Raw genomic sequence first — 25,101 nt, 5'->3', positions numbered from 1 at the left:
TAAAGCACTTCATGTTTGAATCTCTGAGTTCTGAGTCCTAAATTGTGTCTAGGTAGAAAGGTACCGACACAACAAGTGGCAACGAGGAGCGGACGAATCTGCGTACGTTATGGGTGCAGTGAGTAAACAGAAAATTTAATTTGAAATGTGAGATGGCTATATAAGGAAACATCGGTGATTTTGATGAAAATGTGGAGCAATGGAGCGCTTATACAGAACGTTTTGACTATTTTGTATTGGCGAATGCGGTGGCAAATGAAAAGGTCGTGCCTACCTTTTTGAGAGTAATCGGGCCAAAGACATTCAATTTACTTCGCAGCCTCGTGCAACCAGATAAGCCAGGAACTAAAACATATAAGCAACTAGTGGAAATTCTTGGAGCACATTTTTCACCAAAACCTCTGGTTATTGCTGAGAGATTTAGATTTCATAAACGGAATCAAGAGGAGGGGGAATCAGTGACGATGTTTATTGCTGCTTTAAAAAGGTTGTCGGAACACTGCCAGTTCAAGGAGGTGCTGAATGACACCATTAGAGACAGACTTGTGTGTGGTCTGCAAAATGCAGCCACACAGAAGCGCCTTCTTACTAAGGACAACCTTACTCTTGAAAAGGCCATTGAAGTTAGTGTCTCCATGGAGATGGCGGAAAAGGAGGCTCACCAGTTGAGTTCAACAGGGAGAGTTCACAAGGTGTCGTCTGAGCCTAAAGGTGCGCGGAACGGCACATGTTACCGTTGTGGAAAAACGGGCCATCACGCTAATGACTGCTGGTGTACGGAGCTGGAATGCCGAAATTGTGGCAAAAAGCGTCACATTGAACGCGCCTGTAGAGGTAAAAAAAGAACAGACAGAGCTGGGAAGCATGGAAGCAAAATGTCTGTATTTGGACAAGAGAGGAAAAAGTGTGTTCATTCAGTGCAGTATGATGGAACAAGCAAAACAGAGGGGAGCGACACCTCTGAGGAGGAAGAGGTGCACATACTGACGGTTGCAGGTGATTTAAATGGCTACTGGGTGTCACCACTGGTGGAGGGACAATCAGTGCAGATGGAGGTGGACACAGGCGCGGCTGTGTCCCTTGTTTCAGACACTGTCTACAACAAAATGCTAAAGCCTCTTACCCTTCAGCCAACAAACATTGTGCTAAAGACATATACCGGCGAACCTGTGGCCATGAGAGGCGTCATTGAGGTGACAGTTAAATTGAATGGACAGACTGCAAAACTGCCACTATATGTGGTAAAGGGAAATTACCCATCGCTACTGGGACGTGCGTGGCTAGAGAAAATCACGCTGGATTGGCCTGCAGTCTGCATGATGTCAAAAGGGGAGTCAGATCTGACTGCAGTGTTAAACAAACATGCAGAACTCTTCAATGGGGAACTTGGGAGCATGAAAAAGATCAGCGTGAGACTGGACATTAAACCTGACAGCAAGCCGAAGTTTCACAAAGCCCGACCTGTACCCTATGCAATTAGGCCAAAAGTTGAGGCTAACTTGGAGGCCTTAGTCGAGAATGGAGTCCTGGAGCCTGTGAGCGTGAGCAAATGGGCCACACCCATTGTTCCTGTCCTGAAAAAGGATGAATCTGTTCGAATCTGCGGGGATTTTAAAGTGACTATTAACCCGGTGCTGTCTGCGGAACAGTACCCTCTTCCCCTCATTGATGATCTTTTTACGGGCCTGGTCAGAGGGCAAAAGTTCAGCAAAATAGACTTATGCCAGGCTTATCTACAAATGCATGTCGATGACAAATCAAAGGAGCTGCTGACAATTGTGACACACAAGGGGCTATACAGGTACTGCCGCCTTCCGTTTGGAATTACATCGGCCCCTGCTCTATTCCAAAGGGCAATGGATCAGATTTTGAGTGGACTGCCAGGAGTCCAGTGCTACCTGGACGACATCCTTGTCACTGGGACAAATGAGGAGGATCATCTTCTGAACTTGGATGCAACACTACAACGACTGAAAGAGTACGGACTCAGAGTTCGCAAAGACAAATGTGAATTCTTTCAGTCTTCAGTTGAGTACCTGGGGCATGTGATTGGCGCTACTGGCCTGCATAAGGCGCCGTCAAAGATCAAGGCAATCGTGGAGGCCCCAGCACCCCAGAATGTGAGCCAGTTACGTTCATTTCTGGGGCTACTTAACTACTATGGGAAGTTTATTCCAGACTTAGCAACATTGCTGAAGCCATTACATCAGTTGCTATGTCAAGGCAAAATATGGAAATGGACTGAACTGTGCAACGAAGTTTTCGCCCAAGCAAAGAAAGCATTGCTGAAATCGGAGGTCCTGACACACTTCGACCCAAAGCTACCCATGCAGCTAGCATGTGATGCATCACCATATGGTGTGGGAGCAGTCATATCCCACATCATGCCTTCGGGTGAAGAGAAACCTATCGCCTTCGCATCACGCACCTTGAACAAGGCCAAGAGTAACTATGCGCAGATCGAGCGCGAGGCCTTGGGAATCGTTTTTGGAATTCGAAAATTTCATCAGTACCTGTTTGGGAGAAGGTTCACACTCCTGACGGACCACCGTCCATTGACTTCAATCTTCGGGCCCCACACCGGAATTCCGTCTCTCGCTGCAAGCAGGATGCAAAGGTGGGCTTTACTGTTGTCAGGACACACATACGACATCAAATATCGCAAATCAGACTTGCACGGCAACGCAGACGGTCTCTCGAGGCTACCCTTGCCTGTTACTCCCCCAGAGCCTCGTCAGATAGACATCTTCTACTTTAGACAAGTGGAGGGAGCACCTGTCACTGCAGTTCAGGTGCGAAGGTACACCTGCAACGATCCAGTCCTGTCTGAGGTAATGGACGATGTCATTCGAGGGAGAGCTATAGGAGATTCTCCTAGTTCGAAACCTTATGTTTCAAAAAGAAATGAGCTCTCCGTCCAGGCAGGTTGTCTTCTTTGGGGACGCCGTGTCATCATTCCGCCACCTCTGAGGGAACCTATACTGCAACAACTTCATACAGGCCACAGTGGGATGGTTCGGATGAAGGAAATGGCAAGAAGCTACTTCTGGTGGCCAGGTCTCGATGGGAATATTGAGGAGAAAGCCAAAACATGTGCCCCATGTCAAAGGGTCCGGAATGTTCCACAGCTGGCAACCCTACACCCCTGGGATTGGCCTGCAGAAGTGTGGCAGCGAGTACATGTGGACTTCGCCGGTCCTTTCGAAGAGAAGATGTTTATGGTGGTTGTGAACGCTCGGAGCAAGGAGGTCGCTGTGATGAGGTCTACCACGGCAGAGAAAACAATTGAGAAACTTGGTGAGATGTTCAGCCGTTATGGCTCACCAGAACAACTCGTAAGTGACAACGGTCCACAATTTGTATCACAGGAGTTTGCAACCTTCCTGCATGTGAATGGTGTCCAACACATCAGGTCTGCGCCCTATCATCCCTCTACTAACGGCCAGGCAGAAAGGTTTGTGCAAACTTTGAAGCACGCCTTGAAGGCATCGCAAGGTCAGGGCTCAATCCACCAACGTCTGAACAGCTTCCTGTTGTCCTGCAGGAAAGAGCCGCATGCCACAACCAAAACTTCCCCCGCTTCGCTCATGATGAAGAGGCAGTTGCGGACAAGTTTTGACTTACTCAAACCTCCAAGGGCAGAACAGGTTGTCCATTGTCAACAACAAGCTCAAGTTGAAAAGAGAGAGAAAAGAGCCAAGGAGAGACAGTTTCACCCTGGAGAGCACGTCCTAGCTTGAAACTACAACACTGGACCGAAATGGGTTCCTGCTACAGTGATCGTGCAGACGGGCCCTGTGTCTTACACAGTTGAGACTGCTGAGGACGTCGTCTGGAGAAGACACACAGATCAACTGTTGCTAGGAGCAGAGACAGCCACAGAGGCTCCAACGGCTGGTTGGCCTGAACTGTTTCCGGATGATACCGCAAACCAGCATCCTTTGCCACAGTGCTCTTCTCCAACACAGGAAGTCAAAGAGACTGTTCCACCTGTGCAAACTCCTGACTTTCGACTGACACAGGCACCTTCTCCATCCAGGCCTGTGTCAATGCCTACTGCTGTGGAAGCCAGCGATGACCGCCGGTATCCTGTCAGAGAGCGGCGGCCTCCAAGACGCTTGGATCTGTAGGCTTAGTGACTTACCCACAAGACTGGGGCAGAATAAATCCCAGGGTAAAGTCAGGGTTTGAGGCAGTCTACCTCTACCCTAGGTTCATTGAGTGCATTGAAAGTAACTTACCTGCTGAGGAATAATGTGGACCTTCCATTTAAGAGGGGAGGAAATGTTATGTATTGTGTGTTCTATTGTGTGTTCTCCTCCCACCTGTGGTGGCACTGTCACAGGAGATAAATGGTTGGGTGTTCTCTGTTAAGTTTAGCTCTCTTTGTTCGGAACTTGCCAGAACTTCCTTTCCTTCCAATAAAGCACTTCATGTTTGAATCTCTGAGTTCTGAGTCCTAAATTGTGTCTAGGTAGAAAGGTACCGCCACAACAGCGGGGACCGAAAACAATGGCTTTGGTCTTCCCAATATTTAATTGGAGAAAATTTTTGCTCATCCAGAACTTGATGTCGGACAAGCAGTCTGACAATTTATAGACTGTGGAGGGGTCGAGAGAAGTGGTGGTGAGGTAGAGCTGGGTGTTGTCAGCGTACATGTGGAAACTGACGCTATGTTTTCAGATGATGTCATGAAGGGGCAACATGTAGATGAGAAATAGGAGGGGGCCTGGGATAGATCCTTGGGGGACACCAGAGGTACTGATGCGGGAGCGGGAAGAGAAGCCATTGCAGGTGATTCTCTGGCTACGATTAGATTGCTAAGAATGGAACCAGGCGAGTGCAGTCCCACCCAGCTGGATACGGCGTTGGAGAAGGACGGAGTGGTCAACCGTGTCAAAGACTGCAGACACGTCAAGAAGGACGAGGCGGGATAGTTTACCTTTGTCACTGTCACAGTCACAGTCAATAGTTAGGAAAGAATGGAGAAAATGAAGCTCATTAAATTTTAGAAAGCTGCTGAAACAGATAGTAAATACTGTGGAAAACATCATGTTAGAAAGAAAGAAAAAAGCCTGTCCTGCTTGAGGTCAAGAGTGTAATATATTTCAAAAACTGAACCATTTCCCAATCAAATACAAAGTCCAGAAGGTGGAGCAAAGGCACACTGCGGCTACAATTTGTAGGTGAATCTACTTCTGACTCAAGTGAAAAACACATTCCTTCACTTGAAGTTTTTGGATCTGTAGAAGACCAAGACACTGACAAATTATATGCTAACATACTCAACAACAGGCAAGTCAGACTTCAGCTAGACTGTAATACTACTGTCAATTTTCGACCTGTGAATGAATACCCGAGACTGTTGGATGATCCCAATGGCAAAGAGCTTCAGGTTTCTAACACTTCACTGATCATGTTCAACAAAACAGAAATAAAAGCCATTGGTTAAAAACTCCCAGGAATGGCAATAACAGACCTGATCTACAAATACTGTCAAGTTGATGGAGACCTGTTCTAGGTACTAGAGTCGTTCACAACATGCAATATGTGACAGTGAATCACAAGATTATAATAATAGATGGTTCTTAAAAACTCACAAAATCATTATTCAAAGATAAAGGGTACTAAAGAAGTTACTCAAACTAAAGATAGATAGGGATCTGATGGTTTATATCCAAGGATCCAGAGGGAAATTAAGGAAGAAATAGTGAAGGTTCTGACAATAACTTTCCAAAATTCTGCCAGGGGACTAGAGGGTGGGAAATGTGACATCCTTGATCAACGAAGGAGACAGAGATAAGCAAGGGAGCTATAGGCCAGTTAATCTTGCTTTAATTGCCGATAAACTACTAGGAGCGTATTTTCTTGTCTCCCTGTGACTGGCACCAAACAGGTGGAGCACACCCAAATTGTATTTCTGGGTACAGGTAACTATTCTATCCCTGATGTGCCCCCAGCCCAGGTTGATCCACTGGCAGGGCCCTGCCCTGGAATTAGAAAAGAGCTGCTGCTGCAGACTTCAGAGGCCAGCAAAAGAGGGAATAGCCACAGGCTTCAAGGCCTCCTAACTGCTGTCCAAAAAATAACAACTAGAAGGTCTCGAGCCTCGAAGATGCATAGGAAGACTGCAAAAAAGGTTTACTTACCATTCTAGGCCTTCCTTTGCAGTGCTGCTCATCTCCTCAGAACCTCCAAACTGGGGCGGAAGGGTGGGCAAGCACCAGGCCTACTGCCAACTTTTTTTGGCACCTTGCGCCCAACAGGGAGCTAAGCCTGTCAATCAGGCTGACTAATGGGTGGGGCTCCTGTGGAAAAAAATAGGCGCTGCTGTGGAGTTAAAATTCCACAGGGTTTCCCGACCTAAACTCCTCTCCCCTTGCTTATGAACCCCACCCCAGTCAATGTTGGGGGGGGGGGATGCATTCCTGAAACTTGAAAATTGTAAAGCATTTTCATAACAGAGTTCTAAAGAAAAAAATCCCACCTGAACTTTGGAAGAATGGAAGTACAGGTCAGAGGAATGTCCTCCATCTTTAATTTATACAGATGCACCAGGCATAGAATGAAAGAATCATGGAATGTTACAGAATAGAAGCAGGCCAATTGGCCTATCAAGTTTGCATCAATGTTTTTCTCCACGTGAGCTACCTAGTCTAATCCCACTCTTCTGCTCAGTCTTAATAGCCTTTTGTATTCCTTTTTCAAGGAACTACCTAATTTCCTTTTAAAATAATTTATGATCTCTGCTTCAACACTGATTTCCAGCAGAGAATTTCACATTCCAATGTTGTGTAAAGAATTTTTCTGACTTCTACTTTAATTATTTTGGGGACTATCTTCAATTTGTAGCCTTCTGTTACTGTCTCACCAATTGGTAGAAACAGTCTATTAACATTTATCCAAACATAACCCTTCATAATCAGTAAGAACCTTTCTGCATTGTTTTATTTACAATTTTAAAAAAATCACGGACTTCACGCAGATGATTTTTGACAAAACCTTTTATCATTTGCTTACAAACACACCATATATTATCGTAAAGCGAATTAAAGTGAACCAATCGATCACTTACTTTCGTCATCATTATGACGAAGATAATGCATGTGCAAGGCTGGGATAGTTCAGCAATATTTATCTCAAATTGCTTTTCAGAGGTTCTGGGTATTTCCTTAAATTACAGTAATAGTCATTTAATTAGATCAGAATGGTAGTGGGAGAGGAATATGCAGACCCCCTCCCTTGCAATCGCAGAGATTCATGGCAGGGATTGAGCACAGGTGTACAACATTTGGCTCTCCTCAAGTTTTAATTGAAGCTGCCTGCCCATCTCACAGAGGAAAGTTTTATGAAACAAAAACAGAAAGTGCAGGAAATACTCAGCAGGTCGCTCAGTATCTGTGGAGAGAACAGACAGGTTAACATTTCAAATGTGGACCCGTCATCAGAAATGTTGATAACTGTTGATAAAAGGATGGAGCCCCCTCCTTTCCTTTCCCAGTTCTGCAATGTGCTGTCTGGTACCCAGGCTGATATAAGTTAGGAAAAAACTGCCTATGCTTTTGTAAGTAAACTCGATTCCTTTTAAAACAAACATTACATCTGTTTACTGCTGCAAAGTCTCACGACTGAACTCAGAAATTTTGTGTGAAACTGGGCCTGACCCTACATCTCACCCACCCCCTCTCTCACCTCCCCAGCCTTCACAAACATAGAAACATAGAAGATAGGAGCAGGAGCAGGCCATTCAGCCCCTCGAGCCTGCTCCGCCATTTAATGAGAGCATGGCTGATCATCCAAATTCAGTACCCTGTCCCTGCTTTCTCCCCATATCCCTTGATGCCTTTAGCCTTAAGAAATATATCTAACTCCTTCTTGAATATATTGAATGAATTGGCCTCAACTGCCTTCTGTGATCGAGAATTCCACAGGTTCACCACTCTCTGGGTGAAGAAATTCCTCCTCATCTCTGTCCTAAATGGCTTACCCCTTATCTTTAGACAGTGACCCCTGGTTCTGGACACCCCGCCATTGGGAACATCGTTCCTGCATCTAGTCTGTCTAGTCCTGTTAGAATTTTATAAGTTTCAATGAGATCTGCTCTCATTCTTCTAAACTCCAGCGAATATAAGCCCAATCGACCCAATCTCTCCTCATACGTCATTCCTGCCATCCCAAGTATCAGTCCGGTGATTCTTCGCTGCACTCCCTTCATGGCAAGAACATCCTTCCTCAGATAAGGCGACCAAAACTGCACACAATACTCAAGGTGTGGTCTCACCAAGGCCCTGTACAACTGCAGCAAGACATCCTTGCTCCTGTACTCGAATCCTCTCACTATGAAGGCCAACATACCATTTGCCTTCTTAACCGCCTGCTGCACCTGCATGTTTACCTTCAGCGACTGGTGCATAAGGACACCCAGGTCTCATTGCACTTCCCCTTCCCCCAATCTATTGCCATTCAGATAATAATCTGCCTTCCTGTTTTTGCCACCAAAGTGGATAACCTCGCATTTATCCACATTATACTGCATCTGCCATGCATCTGCCCAATCACCCAACCTGTCCAAATCATTCTGGAGTTTCTCGGCATCCTCCTCACAGCACACACGCCCACCCAGGTTTGTGTCGTCTGCAAACTTGGAGATATTACATCTAGTTCCCTCATCTAGATCATTAATATATATTGTGAATTGCTGGGGTCCTAGCACCGATCCCTGCGATACCCCACTAGTCACTGTCTGCCACTTGGAGAAAGACCCATTTATTCCAACATTTTGCTTCCTGCCTGCCAACCAGTTCTCTCGCCAAGTCAGTATCTTACCCCCAATCCCATGTGCTTTAACTTTACACGCTAATCTCTTATGCGGGACCTTATTAAAAGCCTTCTGAAAGTCCAAAGACACCACATCCACTGGTTCTCCCTTATCTATTCTACCAGTTACAGCCTCAAAAAATTCCAGTAGATTAGTCAAGCATGATTTACCTTTTGTAAATCCATGTTGACTTTGTCCGATCCTGTCACTGTTTTCCAAGTACTCTGCTATTACATCTTTTATAATGGACTCTAGCATTTTCCCAACTACTGATGTCAGGCTTACCGGTCTGTAATTCCCCGTTTTCTCTCTACCCCCTTTTTTGAATAGTGGGGTTACATTAGCTACCCTCCAATCCATGGGAACTGTTCCAGCGTCTATAGAATTTTGGAAGATGACCAGCAATGCATCTACTATTTCTAGGGCCACTTCCTTAAGTACCCTAGGATGTAGATTATCAGGCCCTGGGGATTTATCGGCCTTCAATCCCATCAATTTCCCTAACAACATTTCCCTACAAATACTGATTTCATTCAGTTCCTCCCTCTCATTAGACCCTATGTTCCCCGACATCTCTGGGAGGTTATTTGTGTCCTCCTTTGTGAAGACAGAATCAAAGTATGTATTTAATTGGTCTGCCATTTCTTTGTTCCCCATGATGAATTCCCCTGATTCTAACTGCAAGGGACCTACGCTTGGCTTCACCAATCTTTTTCTCTTCACATATCTATAAAAGCTTTTACAGTCAGTTTTTATGTTCCCTGCAAGCTTACTCTCATACTCTCTTTTCCCCCTCTTAATTAATCCTTTTGCCCTCCTTTGCTGAATCCTAAACTGCTCCCAATCCTCAGGTTTGTTGCTTTTTCTGGCCAATTTATATGTCCTCTCCTTGGATCTTATGCTATCCCTAATTTCCCTTGTTAGCCATGGTTGAGTCACCTTTTTTGTTTTATTTTTATGCCAAACAGGGATGAACAAATTCTGTAGTTCATCCATGCGATCTTTAAATGTTTGCCATTGCCTATCCACCGTCAAACCTTTAAGTAACGTTCCCCAATCTATCCTAGCCAACTCACACCTTATACCATCATAGTTTCCTTTATTTAAATTCAGGACCCTAGTCTCTGAGTCAAATACTTCACTCTCCATCTTAATGAAGAATTCTATCATATTATGATCGCTCCACCCCAAGGGGCCTCGCACAACAAGATTGCTAATGAATCCTTTCTCATTACATAATACCCAGTCTAAGATGGCCTGATCTCTAGTTGGTTCCTCGACATATTGGTCCAGGAAACCATCCCGTATACACTCCAGGAATTCCTCCTCCACAGTATTGTTACTAATTTGGTTAGCCCAATCTATATGTCGATTAAAGTCACCCATGATAACTGCTGTGCCCTTATTGCTCGCGTCTCTAATTTCCCATTTAATGCCATCCCCAACCTCAGCATTATGGTTTGGAGGTCTGTATACAACTCCCACTAATGTTTTCTGCCCATTGGTATTTCTCAGCTCTACCCATACAGATTCCACATCATCAGAGCTAATAGCCTTCCTTACTACTGTGTTAATCTCCTCTTTAACCAGCAATGCTACCCCACCTCCTTTTCCTTTTTGCCTGTCTTTCCTGAATATTGAATACCCCTGGATGTTGAATTCCCAGCCTTGGTCACCCTGGAGCCATGTCTCCGTAATCCCAATTATATCATATGATTCTTCTTCTCATGAAACAGAAAGTGGTTTGACAAGCACTTTTTCGTGAAGACAGCGTCGTCCCCTTAAACACTTAGAGAAACGTGCATACAAAACACAGAGGTTAAAAACATCCCTGTTTTATCTGGAATTTAAGTTGTGTTATTTAATTGTGACAGGGCGTTGGTGCGCCTATCCTACAAATCCATTGGCAGGATAGGCGCACCAATGTCAGTGTTCTCGCTAAGGTCAATATCCCCAGCATCGACGCTCTGACCATGCTCGATCAGCTCCGATGGATGGGCCACATCGTCCGCATGCCTGATACGAGACTCCCAAAACAAGCGCTCTACTCGGAGCTCCAACACAGCAAGAGAGCCCCAGGTGGGCGGAGGAAACGCTTCAAGGACACCCTCAAAGCCTCCTTGAAAAAATGCAACATCCCCAGCGACACCTGGGAATCCCTGGCCCAAGACTGCACAAAGTGGAGGAGAAGCATCTGAGAAGCCGCTAAACACCTCGAGCCTCTTCGCCGGGAGCAAGCGGAAGCCAAGCACGAACAGCGGAAAGAGCGCAAGTCAACCCAAGCACCCCACCCACCCACCCCTTCAACCACCATCTGCCCCACCTATGACAGAGACCATGGTGGATTTTGATTGAGGAGGCATGTAGGAGGCGGGACTACAATTTTCGGGGTTGTAGTTCCACCTCCATCGAGTTGTGGCCAACCCACGCGATTTTCACTTGATTGGCTCAGCAGGCCAATTAAGGGCTACCCGACAACAAGTGACATCACAGATTGACATTTCATCTGTCAAAAGCTTTTGACAGATGAAATGTCAGTGTTTGACAACTGTTTGAAGCTGTTAAACACTGACAATCTGCACTCCAATTAATTCCTTCCTCTCAGGCTGATTTAGAGATCTCTCCAGAACAGAAAGCTGAATGCTGCAACTTTTGACAGCTCGCGGCCATTCTGCTTTCTGTGCCGGTGAGATGAGGAATTCCCGAGACCTGAAGTAAGTAAATGTAAGTAAAACTTCTTTAAACACTTTACACACACCAAACACACTTACCTCTGAACTCATGCACCCATCACTCACCTGAACACCGGACATCTCGAACCCTCCAAGCCCTTCAGCCCGACGGTCTGCCTCGCTAACTTGGCGTGGTTTGGAGTCGTCGGGAATCCCACACTTCAGCAATAAAAATAGGGATTAGGCTAAAAACTGCCTGTTAACTACCTGTTAACAGGCAGTTAATTGGCACTAACCCCCTTCCCGCCTCGGGGAGGCGGGTCCCAGCACAGGTCGGGTATCCGCCTCCTTTGAAACTGGCATGGAGGCGGGTTGGGGACAGGATGGGTTCGTGCCCCCCGATTTCGAGATTTTAACCCCCCACAAGCCTCCAATCCCGCCTCCACGGCCCAATGAAAATCCTGCCCTGTATGTCCCGCATTGGACTCATCAGTCACCTGAGAACTCATTTTTAGTGTGGAAGCAAGTCATCCTCGGTTCCAAGGGACTGCCTAAGAGGAGGCAGGGCATTAAGTTGTCAGTGGAACTTTGTTGACTTTAGTGGGTTCTGATAAGCTCTACTACAATTCTGATTAAAGGTCACCAGCCTGAAACGTTAACTGTATTTGTTTTTATTTCTGATAAGCTGTATTTATAGATAACAAGTTGTTACTTAGTGATATATAGATGTCAAAGCATGTTTGAAATGCTATAATCTATGGTCAGTGAGTACTTGTTTAAACTTTGATAATGGGCTTTACTTTCATATAAAAGTATTTCTTTTACTTTTACTTTAGAAAGGATACCTTAGAGAGGGTGTAGAGAAGATTTACTGGAATGGCACCAGAGATGCAGGTCTTCAGTTACTCGAGAGACTAGAGTAGCCAGGGTTGTTCTCCTTAGAGCAGAGAAGGTTAAGGGGAGATTTAATAGAGGTATTCAAAATCATGAAGGTTTTTGATAAAGTAAATAAGGAGAAACTGTTTCCAGTGGCAGAAGGGTCAGTAACCAGAGGACACATATTCAAGGTAATTAGCAAAAGCACCAGAGACGAGATGAGGAGGAATTTTTTTTACGCAGTGAGCTGTTATGATCTGGAATGCAGGCCTGAAAGGGCGGTGGAAGCAGATTTAATAATAACTTTCAAAAGCAAATTGGATAAATATTTGAAGGGGAAAAATTTGCAGGGCTATGGGGAATGGAACTAACTGGATAGCTCTTTCAAAGAGCCGGCACAGGCATGACAGCCAAATGGACTCCTTTTGTGCTGTATCATTCTATGATTCTATACCTGACTTTACCTAGCCTGCAGGTGCATCCTCCACTTTATTCTATTAGAGTTTGGCCCAAACCTTGCAATCAGTTTACACTTTAATTTAGGCTCATGTTCGTCCAGTGATCAGGAGCAGGAATAATGGTCAATTTATCTTCTACTTAAGCAAGGGTTGCTGAGGCCAATTGTAGCACACTTATCACTACTCCAGCTCAGATAAGCTAATGTAATTGTGGATATAACCTGAAGCCTTTCTGGTCTGAAGTGTCAGACAGTTAAAGCAGTTGAACCACCTGGGAGCCTAACTTTCTCTTATTTGTGATAAGCTGTGTATTATTTTTGTGACAATGATATCATGCACAATTGACACAATGATGCATTTCAACATAATTTATGCAATATTCTCTTAAAAAGAGAAACACCTATTTGTGAAGCCCGCATCCCTTTAAAATGAAAGAAACGTATGCCGATAATTTCCGGAGTGATTCTCCCAATCTACCACCATAAGGGCAGCAGAAATCCCAGAGAAAGAGTGTAAATAGCCATTAACGCAATTTCTCTGAGGTTTCCGCATATTTTCCACCGAACTTACATCGGGAGATTGGGAAACCCCTGCAGAAATACTTATTACTACAGTATTACTTATTGTGCATCTAAGAGCACAGTCTCTATTAGAATTGTTGTGTGCAGAGTGTAATTACCCCAAATATGCAATTGGATAGAACAGTGCTACAAACTAATTTGCACTGTTGGTACTAGGTTTTGAGTACAGCCCAGACTGCTGAAATGAAATCCTCCTCTCTCTGTTGGCTGCAAGACTCCTTTGTGAAATAACAATGCAGAAAGATAATAAGACCAACAGGGCAATAACACTGGGTGATTTTGAATATCCCAAGATAGACAGGTATAAAGGTAATGCACATGGTCACATTAACACAAAAGTAGGTTTAGCAAACAGCAAGGATGACTGCAAAAGACTTCAGAAAAACATAGGTTAGCAGAATGGTCAAAAAGATGGTAGATGCAATTTAATGTGGATAAGTGTGAGGTAATACATTTTGGGAGCAAAAGCAAAGATTTGAAGTATAGATATATTGGAAAGATACTAAAGGATGCACATGAACAGAGAAACCTAGGGGTTCAACTACATAATTCCCTGAAAGTGCAAGTGCCGATAAAAGGCCAGAAAAAAACATCAATCCGGTGAGCTAGATAGGGATGACCATTTGGGGCGGACAACTTGCCAGCTCCATTCAAATAAGCCCCGGGCCTCAAAATGGCTCTGGCCTCTTCGCTGCCGGAACAGGTGGATGGTTAGCGGCTCCGCTGGTCGCTGTCCAAAAGTTAAAATTGGCCCTAGAGACACTAAAGCCCCAATTTTAACATGGGGAAGAATCGGGAAGGCGGGGGCCGAGGCGGGTTGTAAACCACCCCATTCTCGACAGCGTGAGGCCCAGGAGGTTTTAATTTCTGGGCCTCATCTTCATAACCTCAGTCAGTCTCCTGCCTGAAATCTGCGGGAAGTAGCAGCTGGGCAGTGGGCGAGAGTACAATGTCGGGCGGCAGAAGTTTCATCGCTAGGGACCAACCGGGAGGGACACCTGGGCATAGAGGAGGCCTAAACCTTCCTTGTGGAGCCGAGAAGTGCACTCCTGCTCCTGCTGGACCCATAAGGAAAGTCAAAAAGGTAAAACTGAGCCTCTTTCTGGGAGGGTGGCCAGCCAGGAAAGCCACAACAGCTTCCCCCGTGCAGACATCTAGTTAAAGTAGCAGTAAGATCCCGATCATGTCATCTACATATTTAAAGAAGGACCCGCTGGTGTGCTTTCCGCCTGCTCAGAAGAGAAGGTTAAAATCGGAACCTTTGAGAAGAGAGTGCGACCTCAACAGGCAAGTCCTACAGGCAGGGTTAAAATCACCCCTTAAAAGTTGAATACTCGATTTACATAATATATAAACTGATTCAAAATAAGAAAAGAGCCAGTCCACTCTTAGTGCTTTTCAGTAATTTCTGATTGAAATTACATGGGAGATGACCTCACATAAGAACCTCTGTTAATGGAATCCTTGTTAGCCCCATTTACATGGTTGAGGCAATATTCATCAGGAAACTCAAGACCACAAGGCTGTTCTTCAAGGCTGTTTTCGAGCTCATCAAGCTAAAGCATATTAAGTTTGGGGAATGGAACCAAGTCAGGCAATATGCAGTCAGATGCAGACTAAACCTCACAAGATCATCCCTACTGCATTTGTGTGATATTTTTTCTATTGCCCACACTAGTCAGCCAGCTTATGGCTTCTCCAAGTGAAATTGCTTGCATTAGTATAGTACATTTCTCTACCTCAGGACATCCTAAAGCACTTCACAGCCAATGAAGTGTAGCCACTGTTATAATGTAGAGAAACACAGCAGCCAATTTGCACACAGCAAGGTCCCACGAACAGCAATGAGATTCATGACCAGACATTTATTTTTGCTTAGCAATGGTGGTTGAGGGATACATTTTGGCTAGAACAACAGGAGAACTCCCCTGCTCCTCTTCATATAGTGCCACAAGATCTATTACATCCACCTGAGGGGGCAGACAGGGCTTAACAGCTCATTTGAAAAATAGTACCCCCAACAATGCAGCACTACCTCGGTACTATGCTGAAGTGTCAGCCTAGGTTATGTGCTTAAGTTCTGGAGTGGGGTTCAAATCTTCTGTTTCAGTGGTGAGAATGCTACCAATAAGCCAAGGCTTACACCCATTAGGGAGGGTTTTTGTGCTGTAGGCCCATGTCCATTAGAAACTGAATTAATACAGCCCCAAGTCATTTCACATAGGACCCATACAGACAGTAGACAGAGGGTACTTTTTCCTGTCAGTCTAGGCTCAGTGATAGTACTCTTGTTTCTCAGTCAGTAAGTCGTGGGTTTAAGGCCTACTTCAGAATTTAACCATATAATCTAAGCTGGCACTACAGTGCAGTACTGAGGGAGTGCTATATTGTTCGAGGTGCTGCCTTTTGGATGACATGTTAAACTGAGGCCCAGTCTGTATGTTCTGGTGGATCTAAAAGATCCCATAGCACTTTTTTGAAGAAAGGCAGGAAATTCTCTTGATTATCTGGACTAACATTTATCCCTGAACTAACACCACCAAAACAGATTAACTGGTCATTCATCTCGCTGTTTTTCGTGGGACTTTGCTTGGGCAAATTGGCTGCCCCAATGTCTGTAGAAGATCAGTGACTGCACCTTAGCTGACCACAAGTAGCAATCTAATCCATACATACCCACGTGTGACACATCCACTAGTTAAATAAATAAATATGAATCTCTGAGCCTGGAAAGTATTAAATAAATAAGAACAGCTGAACCTCAAAGTATTAAATAAAATATAAATGGCTGAGTCTGGAAAGAATTAAATCAATAAACAGCAATGGCTCGACTGCTGCACCTGTTTGGCCTATTTTTACCCTCACTGGTCCAGAGCCCTGTCAATCAACATGAAACAGTCGGGACAGACACCTTCTTAACAGCAATAATGAGATTGCTGGAACAGAAATTTCTGACACCAGTTGAGAAGAAACCAGCATTAAATGACTGCCTCTCTTTCTCTCTTTTTACACTCGGCACCCAGAATTGTGATCTCTGAAGCGTTATGGACATGCATGACTTGCATTTACGTATATGTACTAGCAGATCTCCGAATGTCACTACTTACAGCGATTAGGAGGATAAGCTTTTTATAATAAAAGGAGTGTTACGCCATGTGACGTGCAATGTATACTCAGGGCCACTGATTTATGGTGACTGTATAAGGTAAATAGTCTTTTATTAGATGATATTCTGGGGCCTTTACTTATATTTTAGGGCTCAAAGTCCATGTTTCCCTTCATTTTTCCATGAAAACTCTAAATCTTAATATATTTTCCTTTATCTATGTACTCAATTTTTATCTCATGTTTTTTTAGACACAGCATACATAGCAAGATGTACAAGGTTTGAGGCAAGTATCTTACATTTAATAACACCAGGAAGGGGATCCTGGGGTTCAGCGGCATTTGGGGGGCCCTTGGCTTTGGTTGTATGGGAGATGGTCCAGGGGTTTGGCATAACCTGAGGATTTGCAGCCTTGAAGACTGGTCCTGGAGTTTTGCAACAGTTGGTGAGAGTCATTGGTTTGGAAGCACTGGAAAAGGGCTTCTGCTGTTTGGCAAAAAAAAAATGCTGTAGGAAGTGGGGTTTGGCTGACAGAGGATTCAAGAGAGATTCTTGGGGTCTACAATGAAGTGGAGAGATCCCATGGCATGGCAGCACTTGGGGAGGGTCAAGGTTCTGGTTAGAGTGACATTCTGAGAGACTGTGACCATGGTGCTTTATCCTTCCTTGTCCTCCTCGACCTCACTGTTGTCTTTGACATGGTCGACCAGCCATCCTCGTCCAACGCCTCTTGTCTGTTGTCCAGTTCTGTTGGACTGCCCTCATTTGCTTCCACTCTTACCTATCCAATCATAGCCAGATCATTTCCAGCAAGGGCTTGTCTTCCTCATCCACATGCTGCCACTTGCAGACATCATTTGCAGACATGGGGTCAGCATCCATATCTACATTGATGATAGCCAGCTCTATCTCTCCACCACATCCCCCCATTGCCACTAAGCATTGTGAAGACCAAAGCTGCTGTTATCGATCCCTGTCACAAACTCTGTATCCTTACCAACAATTTCACCCCCTGTGAAATACTCTCCAGGCTTATTTTAACCCTACCTACCTGGCAGAAACTGGGTGGGTGGGCAGTTAAAATTGCTAAGGTTTACTTGCCCGCCTCGAGTTGCCCGGATCCCGCCGACTATGATTTTTACACAGCCCACTGGATGGGCCGTTAGCAGCCCTCCCAAAGCTGCCGGGCTACTTCTTTAAATATGCAGAATGGGATCCAATTACATCATCGGGCACCGACTGCAATACTAACTCAGGCCTGAGCGGGGAAGCTGCTGCATTTTTCCTGACAGGCTGTAGGGAATTGGGACCTGCCGGGAAGACGAAGAGGCTGAAATAATTGTTTGCTTTCCTTTATGGGGCCAGGAGGAGCAGAAGTTCTCTGGGCCCCATAAGGAAAGTAAAGGCCAGCCCTGCCCCTGACTTTCCCACTATCTCCCGCATGACCCACCCGGAACCCCCCTTCCCAGAGTGCTGGGCCTCACTTAAATGCCACTAGTCCACTTCCTGCCTGTTGGGAACAGGGTGCAGAGTGGCTGCTGGCAGGGAAAGATCGGGCGGTCCTTGGCCAGCTTGGAGATAAGTGACGGTAGATTGAAGGCAAATTGGAGAGTGGCTCATCTCTGCTCAACTCTTGCTCACCTGCTTGCACTCAGTTCCCAATGGGATTGGTGTGGCCAAGGAGCAAATCCACACTCTCTGTTGCAATTACTATTTGTCCAGGGATTAGCAAGAGAGAAAAATAGTAGTTTATCCTTACACATTTTGGGCTGAATGCATCATGCAATGTGGTGATTGTATTGATTTCTTTGTGGGTTCAATGACGAGACATTTATGAAAGAGAATGACTTTTTATCTAAAGTATGTTCAACTCAGTTAACAGCATTTACAGGAGACATCATGTTAGAAATCCATCTAAAGCGAAACTGAAACTAAGCTCCTGCTTGTCTCTCACATGACCTCTGCTGGTCAGGCATAAGTAATCAATACATGCAACTATGCTGGTAAGGCATGATAATCAAACAGGCAAATAACATCACTATTTGCTGATATCATTACATCTCCCTTTCTTAAAACAAAAGTATTTTACTTTTAACTAACAACATGTTTTCTTTGTATTAATCTGCATTTTAACTGTAACACTTAATGAACTTACATTAACATTATCATTATCAAGGTTTTTTAACCTTGCTTTGTGTGTTCACATGAAATATGTAAATACACTAGAACTTGAAGAAAGAATAAGATAACATTACTTCCTTCTATAACAATAGTCCTTAAATCTGCTCAATGAGTCTCTCAGGAGGCTTCATGTGTCTTGAGGATTTTCTGATTGATTGTCCTTGAATCTGAGTTGTTGCCTCAGATGATTGGTTCTCAGCTGTGTGATCAGGTTGTTCAACAGTATCAGTCTTCTGACTTGCTGTGGCTGGTCCCATGAGAAGATCTCGACGATTTCTTCTCAGAACAGCACCCTCATCTGTCTGAATGGTGTATGATCTTGGTTGAACTTCACTCAGGACAGTTCCCTTCTGAGTCCATATGTTTGTTTTGTCTTTGAACCTTACTTGGTCACCAGTGTGGAGTTCAGGTAGGTTTTGTGTTCCTCTGTCATAGTAGTACTTTTGCTTTTCTTTCTATTGTTCTTTGAACTTCCTCACTTTCTCCCCCTCTTTTGTTTTCAGGAGGTTCTCCGGGATGGGTAGGTTTGACCTTAGCCGACGTCCCATAAGGAGTTGGGCTGGTGACATACCACACTCGAGCGGCGTTGTGCGGTATACAAGCATGCTCTGGTAGAAGTCAGTTCCACTGTCTTTTGCCTTGTACATCAGTATTTTCACTGTGTTTGCGGGCTCTCCTGGGTCAACAGCTCTGGACAACATGTCTGCTGTATACATCAGCTTACCCGGTGTGTACGCAACATTCAGTTCATCAGAGACTGTCTCTCCTTCGCTTTCCACAACGAGGACTCTCTTTACCAGGTTCAGTCTCTCACAGGCTTTTAAACCTAGTATGGCTTGCACATCCTTTGGCACCACGATTAATGCTAGCGTGTGCTCTCTGTCCTTGTGTGTTACTTTGACAATGCATCTTCCTTTCACTGGTATATCAGTACCTGAGTATCCTGTCACTTTCACTTTTATTCCATGTATCTTTGGTCTGGGCCTAATTTTCTTAAAATCAGTCTCTGATATCACATTAACTTGTGCTCCAGTATCCAATTTAAATGGAATGTGTATGTCATTCACTTTTAGTGTCAACATCCAGTCTCTTTTTTCTTCTTTGTTTTCAGACACAACATCTACATTGAACTCCTCTATCTCGCTTTCATCTACTGTATGGACCTTGCTTTGTTGCGCTTGGTTCTTACAGCAACGGGCATAATGGTTGTTTTTGTTGCAACTATTGCATTTTTTACCATATGCTGGACACTTTTTTGGTGGATGCTGTGTACCGCATTGACTACATGACTTTCGATTGTCCCTTTCATTTTTGTTCGCTGGCCACGCCTCTTTTTTCACATTGGCGCTCTTTTTGTTAAACGGTTTGTATCCGTTCATTCTCACTGCATCCACGTTGCAGCTACTGTCACTGAATAGCTCCTTTGCCTGCAACTTCACAGTCTCTGTAGCCCTGCACAGTGCTATGGCTTTTCCCAGGTCTAGATCTTGCTCTCTTAGCAGTCTTTCCCTTAGACCATTATCCGGAATACCACACACCAGTCTGTCTTTTATCAGCGAGTCTGTCAGTCCCCCAAATTCACACGATTTGCTTCTGTTTCTCAGTTCAGTCACATACTGATCAATAGCCTCTCCCGTTTTCTGTACACGTGAAAAATCTGTGCCTCTCAAACGTCACGTTACGTTTAGGTATGCAGTAGGCCTCAAACTGTTCCATTATTTTATCTAGTTTCATTTTGTCTCCATCAACAGCGAATGTGAAGTTATTATACACCTCCAGCGCTTCATCACCCACGACATGTAAGAACAGTGACGCTTTTATTTTATCACCTTTCTCGTCAGCTCCGATTGCCGCTAAATACAACCCCACACGTTGTTTGAACCTCCTCCAATTTTCAACCACATTACCTGTCAACTGAAGCATCGCCGGTGGGTGTAAACCTTCCATTTTTCACTTCGTTAGCTATTCTCCAATGGTAAGCAACGATGTTCTCTTTTGGCTTGCTAATCTGTGGAGAGCTGATTTAACTTCAGATTTTTCCTCTTCATCTCTTTCAATCACTTCTGACACCATGTATTGATTTCTTTGTGGGTTCAATGACGAGACATTTATGAAAGAGAATGACTTTTTATCTAAAGTATGTTCAACTCAGTTAACAGCATTTACAGGAGACATCATGTTAGAAATCCATCTAAAGCAAAACTGAAACTAAACTCCTGCTTGTCTCTCACATGACCTCTGCTGGTCAGGCATAAGTAATCAATACATGCAACTATGCTGGTAAGGCATGATAATCAAACAGGCAAATAACATCACTAATTGCTGATATCATTACAGTGATGAGTCATACAGATCATAAAAGTCCCAGGATTAATCCCTGGTCTGCTCTGAGTTACGTGAACTTAGCTGGGGTGATAGTGGGTGTCACAGTTAACCTCAGCATTGGAGCTAATGATCATAAAAAATTCAGCCATAGTTTCCCTACCTTATTGTTATCCAGTGACCCCAGCTGACAAAGCAGTGGGTGGGGTGCCAGGTAACTATAAGAATGTAATTGGTTGTGTTTCCCCTCGAGGTCAAACAACCTGCCAGCACTTATTGCCTAAATGAAAAATGACCAGCACCTGTGGAAATGTAGCCCAAGAGAATAACTATAAATTATAAGTTAGGTAGCAAATAAATTAGAGGCGCGCAAGTATATGTGCAACATGCATACAAGTAATAAGTTAGCTTAATAAAGTACCTCAGTATAGATATTGGAAAACAAATATTTTATATGGTACTTTTCATCATTCTCAGTGATGTGCTAAAGAATAAAATTTCAGATCTCCATAAAATAGAGTTTATCAGCAGAGAAGAAACAGCTGCTGTGATGACACGATATTGGCAACAGCATATACGTGCAGCTGATCCAAGACCTATAAACTTACAGTGAGCAAACCTTTAATATGAAGTATATAACCCAAATATTCAGTTTCCTAAAGATTGGTAGAATCCCCCTTGCAAGCTGCTGAGTTCAGGAAGGAGAGGACAAAGAAATCAGAAGGTGAGAGCTGGGTTTGAGATAGTACTTGGAGAATGCTGAGATAGGGGTGGGAGACAAAGCAGGACAATGATGGATCAAAGGTGAGAGATAAAGAAGGACAGGTTACAGGGACAGGAAAACAAAATAAACACAATGATATTGAAGAAATCATGGATAAAAGTGTGATAATAAAAGACAATGAAAGAAAGTAAACTGGGAAACATCACAGATAGAAAGAGGAGGGACTGAGAAAAAGCAATATGAAAGTTTGTTTACATTACTACTCAAATAAAAAGGGTGAGAAGGTTTAAAACACCCTTATTTTGTAATGGTCTCTTATTTGGATCATTTACAATTAGTGACTAGACAAAGTTCCTCCTTCAGGCCTAGTCAATTAAAAAAAATGTTCTTACTGTGATTCAAAATTCTTGTCGCCATGACTCACTGCAGTGTTTATATGATAAGATTTTAAAATTGGCATTTTGGAAAATAACTAACAGTAACACCATTACTGATGGTTAGCAATAAGATTGCATGTAATTTATATTTTGGCAAGCTTTAAAATATAAAACACTCAGAAAACTAGAAATGTAAATTTTTACCTCATAATAATTTTGAAACTTTACTATTTTCTGATGGGATTTTTGAGAGAGAAGACAAAATCAGCTGCAGAGAAGTTAATGATAAATATGCATAATTTCCTGAGAGAAATTAAAATGAATTTTGTATACCTTTCTTTAATAGTTCAGTTGCTAAAAGGCCTACTTAGTGTGGAACAGAGCTCACTCGATCAGAAAGGTCCAAGATATGCTCACTGGTTTATGCTGCATTAGCTGATTTCAGCTGGGCAATAGTATAGGCGCTACAATTAGCCTCATTTCCCCTGGGCTGGGAGTTGGGGAGAAATCAGAAAGGCTCTCCTGGCCGGTCTCCCGCCTACCACCCTCTGTAAACTTGAGTTCATCCAAACCTCTGCTCCCTGTATCCTAACTCGCACCAAGTCCTGTTCACTCATCACCCCTGTGCTTGCTGACCTACATTGGCTCCCAGTCCAGCAATGCCTCGATTTAAAAATTCTCATTCTTGTTTTCAAATCCCTCCATGGTCTCATCCCTCCCTATCTCTGTAACCTCCTCCAGCCTGACAACCCTCCAAGATATCTGGGTGCCTTCAATTCTGGCCTCTTCTGCATCCCCGATTTTAATCGCTCCACCATTGGCGGCCGTGCCTTCAGCTGCTTAGGCTCTCAGCTCTGGAATTCCCTCCCTAAACCTCTCTAACTCTCTCTCCTCCTTGAAGACACACATTATAACCTACCTTTTTATATAGTATGACACAGTATTTACAGCACAGAAACAGGCCATTTGGCACAACAGGTCCATGCCAGTGTTTATGCTCCACATGAGCCTCCTCCCACCCTTCTTCATCTGAACTCATCACCATATCCTCCTATTCCTTTCTCCCTCATGTGTTTATTTAGCTTCCCCTTGAATATATCTATGTTATTCACCTCAACTATTCCTTGTGGTAGCGAGCTCCACATTCTAACCATTCTCTAGGTAAAGAAGTTTATCCTGAACTCCCTATTGGATTTATTGGTGACTACCTTATATTTATGGGCCTCAGTTCTCATCTCGCCCAGAAGTGGAAACATCTTCTTTACGTCTACTCTATCAAACCCTTTTATAATCTTAAAGGCCTCTATCAGGTCACCCCCTCAGTCTTCCCTTTTCTAGAGGAAAGAGCCCAGCCTGTTCAATCTTTCCTGATAGGTATAACCTCTCAGTTCTGGTATCATTCTAGTAAGTCTTTTTTGCACTTTCTCCATATCCTTTTTTATAATAGAGAGACCAGAACTGTTGACAGTACTCCAAGTGCGGTCTAACTAAGGTTCTGTACAAGTTTAACATAACTTCGCTGCTTTTCAATTCTATCCCTCTAGAAATTAACCCCAGTGCTTTGTTTGCTTTTTTTATGGTCTTATTAACCTACATCGCTACTTTTAGTGAGTCATGTATCCGTACCCCTAGATCCCTCTGTTCCTCTACCCAATTTAGATAGCTATTTTCCAAGAAGTTTGTGCTTCCAAAATGTGCTACCTCACATCTATATCGAAGTTCATTTGCCAATTACACGCTCATTCTGCAAGTTTATTAATTTCTTCCTGTATTTTGTCACAGTCCTCCTCTGTATTAACTACATGCCCCAATTTGATGTCATCCACAAATTTTGAAATTGTACTTCTGATTCCAGAGTCCAAATCATTTATGTAAATGGTGAACAACAGTGGTCCCAGCACCGATCCTTATGGAACACCACTTCCCACCTTTTCTCAATCTGAGTAACTACCTTTAACCCCTACTCTCTGTTTTCTGGCCAGCTTGCTATCCATTCTGCTACTTGTCCCCTGATTCCACATGTTCTGACCTTAGTCATGAGTCTAATATGCGGTACCTTATCGAAGACCTTTTGGAAATCCAAATATATTACGTCTACTAAATTACCCTTAGCTATCCTCTCTGTTACTTCTTCAAAGTATTCAAGCAGGTCAAGCATGAACTTCTCTTTTGGAAACCATGCTGACTACTCTTTATTATATTTTCAGTTTCCAAATGTTTTTCTATTACATCCTTGAGTAAGGATTCAATTATCTTTCCTACCACTGACGTTAAAGTAATTAGTTTATAGTTCCCTGGACTTGCTCTATCTCCATTTTTAAATATAGGAATCACTTTAGCTGTCCACCAGTCCTCTGGCTCTATTCCCTTCTCTAATGAATTTTTAGATATATGTAATCGTGCCTCTGCTATCTCATCCCTAACTTATTTTAATATGCATGGAAGCAATCCATCCGGACCAGGGGTTTTATCCTCTCTAAGTTTGATTAATTTATCAATTTGCTCCCCCCTTTCTAACTTAAATATCTTTATATCTTTTTTCATTTCTTTTTCTAATGTCGTGTCCAATATGTTGGTCTCCCTGGTAAATACCATGGTAAAGTAATTATTTAATATTTCGCTGTCATTACCAGTTAGTTTATTGTGTATATCCCTTAGTGGCCCTATCCCTATCATTATTTTTCTTTTGTAATTTATGTGTCTGTAGAATACTTTACTATTTCTTTTGATATTCTTTATAATTTAATTAGTAATTTTTGTAATTACAACAGCCAAGGGTAAAATAAAGCTTATATAGTAATGACATTAAAAGTACCAAAGGGCATGCTGGTTAGCCCATGGTGAGCCACTGAATATAGAATATTTTAGAAAAGGTTCAAACACAAAGCACAGTGTTTAAATCCGTATATGTAAAAGTTGATCATACCGCTAAACCAATCTTTTATTGTAAACAGTCAAGAAAAGTCACTTTACTAACATTGCCACA

The 25,101-nt window shown here is 43.5% G+C and overlaps 1 protein-coding gene across 1 annotated transcript in view; it reads right to left on the bottom strand.

The window, feature by feature from the left end:
- Positions 1-25,101, bottom strand: part of pde4ba (phosphodiesterase 4B, cAMP-specific a) — a 321,113-nt gene that overhangs the window by 294,635 nt on the left and 1,377 nt on the right. The window lies entirely within an intron of this gene.

The sequence above is a fragment of the Somniosus microcephalus genome, chromosome 3, assembly GCF_052327205.1.
Source record: "Somniosus microcephalus isolate GS21.2 chromosome 3, FLI_Smic_1.0, whole genome shotgun sequence".
Taxonomy (NCBI): domain Eukaryota; kingdom Metazoa; phylum Chordata; class Chondrichthyes; order Squaliformes; family Somniosidae; genus Somniosus; species Somniosus microcephalus.
Note: the sequence above shows the minus strand (reverse complement) of the source record. Positions and strands in the feature narration are given on the sequence as shown.